The following is a 7,245-nucleotide window of genomic DNA, read 5'->3' on the forward strand; positions in this document are numbered from 1 at the left end:
TAATATATGTGGTAGAGAAATTAAACTTTTAACATCGAGATCAATAGTATAAATTTTATACCAATTGGTAATACTCATTTTTGCGCTAATTGTTCCATAAAAAATCTGTTTGATAAGTTTCTTTATTAACAATCTTATGTGCGATGTTTTGTACACTACCTACCTTTTTTAAAAAAAAATTGTTTGAAGATCAGATTTTTATTTTTTTTTATTTTTTTTTTATTTTGTTGATATATTATCTTTGAACGTTAGTTTGGAAAAAAAATAAATTGAAACCTCTATTTTTATTTTTATTTATTATTATTTATTTTGATCTGTAGACAATTAAAGTATGCTATCATTCGAATAAGCTTTAGAGAAATACATATTAATCTGCGTACATTTTAAATCATCACTAAATCTAAAGACTTTGGGCTAATATGTGATAATATTTTTAATCATGAGCAATCATAAATTTTAAACATTTTTCTTCAATTATGTCATAAATTAGTTGGAGACTCAACATACTTCTTAGGAGTATGATATTGGCTAAATATATTTGTTTAAATTTCTTGGCTTTATTTTCTTGAGTTTTCTAGAGTTGTCTTTTCTCTTATCCAAGATGGATCTTATCTCAGAAATTGCCTTTTCAGTTGCTTATTCTGTAGAATATTTGTTTCCTGATTTATCATATTTTATAGAATATTTCTTATGGAATGTTTTTCTTTCTGATGGGCTGACGATTTTCTGTGGGTTTATTTTTCTTGTTTTTCGTTGTGCTAATTATGCTCAAGAAGATCATTTGCTAGGGTTGCCGTTTCATTCATTGTTTGAACATATTGTGTGTGATCAATACTCAATAAGAGTTTTTATTACAGTGAAGATGAAGTTCTCTGTGTTGCATTTTTTGCGGCGTGTTCTTCATTAATTCTTATCACTGTTCATGAAGATTGGTTGGTTTTGGAGGGAGTCTAAGACTCCGATCATCAAGAAGGATTTCTCAAGACTTAGAGAGAGCCTAAGTTATCTTGTGAAGGAAATTCACAAGTAGAAGGAAAGATATGTTGTGTGAAAGGGGGTCTCATTCACTTAAGGGGAGCCTAAGTGTTTCATCAGTAATGTTCATGTACTTAGGGGGAGTCTAAGTTCAAGAGAGGGAGTCTCAAATCTAGGGGGAGCCTAGGTGTTCAACAAAGTTGGGCTGAAAGAGTGTCACTGTAACATTGTTATCTTATACATAAGTATAACTTTGTAATCGCTTGACTTTCTTACATTAGTGGATTATCTTTCCTGGGCATATTGCTCCCCAAACGTAGGTGGTTTATCGTCGAACTGGGTTAACAAACTTCGTGTATTTGTTTAATTTTCTTTATGATATTTTTGTTATTCTCTGTGAATATGCCTAGACTTTGTGTGAGACATGGTGAGTTTTTACAACACTCTTCCAAATTTAAATTCGTATCAGAGCTGGTTGCCTTTATCTCAGATGCTTTAATCATAGAAGGTATTAAGGAAGGTGGTTCCACCACGCGTCATCCTATCCTTGATGGAACAAATTACTCTTACTAGAAAGCTAGGATGATTATACTTTTGAAGTCTTTTGAAAGCAAAACTTGGAAAGTCATTATATCTGGTTAGTCTCCTCCAACCATGAAGAATGCTGAAAACAAGGAAGTTCTGAAGCCGGAGAATCAATGGACTAAAGCGGAACATAAAGCTTCCTTGGGAAATTCTTGTGCCTTAAATATTATTTTTAATGGTGTGGATCGTAAAATATTCCGTTTGATTAATACCTGTACTTCAGCTAAGGAAGCTTGGGACATTTTATCTGTTGCTCATGACAAAGCTTCAAAGATCAAGCTATCAAGATTACAACTTTTAACATCGAAGTTTGAGTATCTCAAAATGTAGGATGAATAAACGATTGTTGAATTTAATGTTTAGTTACTTGATACTGGCAACGAGTCATTTTCTCCGGGGGAGAAAATCTTGAAGGAAAAATTGGTTGCATTGTTTGGTTTGGTTTGGTCGGTTAAAAGTGGTTTGGTCTGATTTAGCACTGGGTTGGCTTTGTTCCTGGTTTTGGGGTCCAATTCAAAATAATTTGGGTCAGTTTGAGTTGGTATATTCCGGTTTTGGAGCACCAAAAGCTTATTTTAAGATAAATTTAGCATAGTTATTATAATTTATTGCTTTATTTTATCTTAGGGTCCAAAATTACTGGTTCATTTGTTATTTAAATATTTTATGAATGTCATTTAGATAAATCCCACCATAGGTTAAGCATGATAGTGCATTTTTAATATGTTATAAATGTTATAATGTATGATCTTAATGCATGATGTGGAAATGATTTCATGAGTTATTTAATGTATTGTGATATGTTAAATATATGATTTCATGAGCTAAGTAATGTCATTCATCATGCTTTTCTAATTTCATATATTTAACATATAGGATATATCGATTTCTAGCTCTCATGTAGCTAAGAGTTCACATCGTGAGATCCATGCTCGGCTTCGTGTCGCCCTGCGTGGAGCCTCCCTTCGGAAAGTATTTGCATGGGTCAATACTAAGGTGAACAGGAAAGGTATTCATAGTAAGTGGGAGAATATCCTACAGTCTTCTTTATTAGGTTGCACCATGAGATTCCTATGGTCCGCCTGCATCTCGTCCTAGAGCGACCATCCCTTTAGAGAGTCTGATCATAGGATTCAGAATAATGCAAACTTCAATAATGGGTATGGTTACTTAGGTTAATCTTGAATAGTTGTCTTTCCTTATGGGAGCCTGTTGAAGCGTACCTCTGAGATCCAAAAATGGGAGGGTCACACTTACAGGATGAATTAAGCTAGTTAATGAATTCTTGATCGGAAAATGGTAGCTTAAGAACTATAGGAATAAGAGTTATTCTGGTACTAGTAATTAGCTGAGATTGTCTCAATTCAGGGGAAGGGTAGTTGACCACTCTTTGATGGTTGTTGCTCTAAACCTCTGAAGTATCGTTGAAAAAATTAAATCAATTGTTTAATTAGGCTTTTGTGATTGTCTGTTTTTGCTGAATTGATTGGATATTATTATTATTATTATTATTATTATTTTGTGTAATGGGTTATGAAAAATATAACTAATACAGTCAATTGTTTGTCATTCATTTCAGCATGTCTTCCACAATAATTTCTTTGCTTAAGAACGAAAAACTAACTAAAGAAAATTATGCGACATGGAAATCTAACTTGAATACGATTCTAGTTATAGATGATCTATGGTTTATCTTAACAGAGAAATGTCCTCCAATCCCCACTCGTAATGCATCCCAAGTGCTAAGGGATGCTTATAACCGCTGGACAAATACCAATGACAAGGCTCGAGTCTATATCTTGACAAGTCAGTCTGACGTTCTTACTAAGAAACGCGAGGTCATGATCACTGCACATTAGATCATGGAGTCCCTCCAAGAGATGTTTGGACAACCATCCTCTCAGATCCAACACGAAATCCTACAGTACGTTTATAACATGCACATGAAGGAAGAGCAATCAGTTAAAGAACATGTTCTCGATCTGATAGTCCACTTCAATGTCGCCGAGATGAATGGCGGAGTCATCGATGAGCAGAGTCAGGTGTCTTTTATTTTGGAATCTCTTCCGAAGAGTTTCCTCAAATTCTACAGCAATACAGTTGTAAATAAAATAGAGTACACCATGACTACCATCCTAAATGAGTTACAGACTTATCCGACTCTTATGAAATGTAAGGGACCGATAGAAGAAGAGGCAAATATTATCCATTTCAACAAGTTCCACAAGAGTTCATCCTTTGGAACTAAGTCTAATCCCTCATTTTCTGGTTATAAGAAGATCTAGAAAAAGAAAGGAGGGAAGGGGAAAACTCCCACTGTTCGGAAAGGCAAAGCCAAGACCAAGATGGCCGACAAGGGCAAATGTTTCCACTGCAACACTGCAATGTGGATGGTCATTAGACACGCAATTGCCCCAAGTACCTCACTGAGAAGAAGAAAGAGAAGGAAGGTAAATATGATTTATTGGTTTTACAAATTTGTTTAGTAGAAAATGACCATAATATCTAGATACTTGATTCGGAATTCATTAATCACATTTATTTTTCCTTACAAGGAATTTGTTCCTTCCAACAGCTTGAGGAGGATGAAATGACACTTAAGGTTGGAACGAAAAATGTCTTTTCAGCTCATGCAGTAGGAGTTGCTAAGATGTCTTTTAGGAATAAATACTTAATTTTGGATAATTTGTATATAGTTCCAGAAATTAAGAGGAATCTTGTATCTATTTCTTGTTTAATTGAACAATCATATTCAGTTTCTTTTTCATTCAATGAAGCGTTCATTATGAAAAATGGTGTGACTATTTGTTTAGCTAAACTAGGAAACAACTTATATATGTTAGGACCAATTGGATCAAAAGTACTTTTAAATCATGAGATGTCTAAAACTACAAATACTCAAACTAAAGGCAAAGAATTTCTCCAAGTAACAATAATACATATATTTGGTATTTGAGATTAGGTCACATAAATCTCGATAGGATTGGGAGACTAGTAAAGAATGGACTTCTAAGCGAGTTAGAAGATGATTCATTACTTCCATGTGAATCCTGTCTTGAAGGAAAAATGACTAAAAGACCATTAAGTGGAAAAGGTTATAGAGCCAAAGAGCCCTTAGAGCTCATACAGTCAGTTCTTTGTGGTCCGATGAATGTAAAAGCTCGAAGAAGATACAAATACTTCATCTCTTTAATGGATGGTTATTCGAGGTATGGTTACTTATACCTAATGGAACAAAAGTCTAAAGACCTTGAGAAGTTCAAGGAGTATAAGGCTGATGTTGAAAACTTGTTAGGTAAAATGATTAAAACACTTTGATCAGATCGGGGTGGAGAGTACATAGATTTAGCATTCCAAGACTATTTGATGGAACATGGAATCCCATTCCAATTTTTAGCACCTGGCACACCTTAGCAGAATGGTGTATCGGAAAGGAGAAATTGAACCTTGTTAGACATGGTTTATTTTATGATGAGCTATGGTTAATTGCCTAGCTTGTTTTGGGGATATGCAGTATTAAAGAAGTTACTGAAGAATCAACTAGCATTGTTGATGTAGTTGGTCCTTCATCAAGAGTTAATGAAGAAGCCAACACTTCAGGTTAGTCTTTTCCTTCTCAATCATTGAGAGTGCCTCGACGTAGTGGGAGGGTTATATCACAACGTTGAGAGTGTCTTGAATTTTCTCATATATGACAGCTTTGTTTAATTCTATCACATTGAAATAGAGCATCATGTCCAGGACATGTTCTCTAATAGAGGTCCTTTCTTTCATATGATAATTATAAATGTACTTGATGGCATCATGTTCTAAACATCCCACGTAGAGATTTCATAATCTCTTTAGCGGTACGCATGCCATCGTATTTCTTAGCCAGGACATCAGATATGCTGGCAAGAATATAGGCTCTGACCTTTTCATTTGCCCTTGTCCATTTGTCATATTCTTTTAGAATAGTTCGATTTACGTTTGAGTCAGGATTTGGAGAACACTCCTCAGTTAAAACAAACCTTAGATCATCCATTACCAGTATCGTATTCAGGTTTGATTTCCATGTAGCGTAATTGTCCCCATTAAGTTTCTCGGAAGCTAGTAACTATACTAATGTGCTAGTCATACTGAAAGTATAGATAGATTTTATTAGTAAATTGCTTTTAAATCTAAACAATTTTCGCAAAGTAAAAATGTACCCAAATTTCATTATTTATTTGCAACGATACTTTAGTGAGTCAAAATAGAGGCTACCGAGGGGTAGGAAAATACTCCTTCATTGAAGCAAGACATTCTTGACTAAATACTAATTCTAGAATAACTTTTATTCCCATAGTTATTTAGTTACCGTTTTTGGTCAAAAACTACTAACACTTAGTAACTCTATTTTCAAACCTCAAAGGTTAGCCTCAACAATGATATCGAATTGAATGTCAAGGTTGGAAATGGACCTAAGAGATCCTATCCATTCCTAGAGTTTGAGTTGTTCCGAATCCTATGTTACAACCCTCAAAGGGGATAGCCACCGTAAAACGACTAGCTTATATCCCCTAATAACGACAAGCAGGCGCAACATAAAAATTTCATAGTCCAAACAAATGGAAGAGACTGTAGGATACATTGGCACATATCCTTCATCCGCTTACTATGAACTACTTCCCCTATTCACCTTGCTATTGACTTATGCAAACACTTTCCGAATGGAAGTCACTCCAAGGGTGAGACAAAGCGGAGCTTGAATCTCACAGTGTGAACTCTTAGGGACGTGAGAGCTAAGAACTGTTGGTATTGACATTCAATATACGGAAGCAATTAGGATATTAAACACTTTAATTCCATCAATTTTAGCAGAGAAACATGCAAGATCAAATAAAAATACAAGTAGGATTTCTAAAAATCATACATTTGTTGAACTCTTCAATCCTTGAATTTCAGCTCAAATTTTTCACCATGTTGTGGATCATCACTTGATCTTCCCTACTATTCTTTAGGACCTTAGATTGGATGGTGGGATCCAAAATGAGAAGGGAAAGAAGGGAATTTTTGGAAAGAAAAATTGTTTTGATGTCAAAGTGATAAAGAACACACACACACACACACATATATATTGCATGAATCAATTTTTGCAAAAGTTTTCTACAATCCTATTCTATGTATCAATAATTAATATATATACCATATTTGTTGTGCTTCATTGTACTCCTCAATTTCACAACAATTTTTCAAATTTAAAAGGAATTCAATTTTATTAAATATTATTTCAATAATTAATATTTAAATAAAATTAATTATAACTAATTAATAAATTTAATATAAATATTAAACTAATATAATGCCTATTCAAAACATGGATCCTTATTCATGTTTTTTATATTTAAATCATATTTAAATATTTTTCATATTTCCAATTTTCGTTTAATTCAATAACTAAACGTTTAATTTGTTGGGATTGATGCCCTAAATCTCGTAGGGTCCTATAGTTTGTAAATATTTTTTGAACAAACTCACTATTTATTTAATAAAATATATGATATTTTATTTCATATTTTAGTTGCATTAACCACAAACCAATAAACTACTAACATCCAAGTTATCTTGTAGCTTAAACATGTATATAGAGACATATGTGTGGATCATGTTTAAGTAATAACCTAAATGGTCTGTAGTAGATGGATAAGGTTGGGTACCTTATTC

Source organism: Benincasa hispida, chromosome 4 (genome assembly GCF_009727055.1).
Source record: "Benincasa hispida cultivar B227 chromosome 4, ASM972705v1, whole genome shotgun sequence".
NCBI classification, from domain to species: Eukaryota; Viridiplantae; Streptophyta; class Magnoliopsida; order Cucurbitales; family Cucurbitaceae; genus Benincasa; species Benincasa hispida.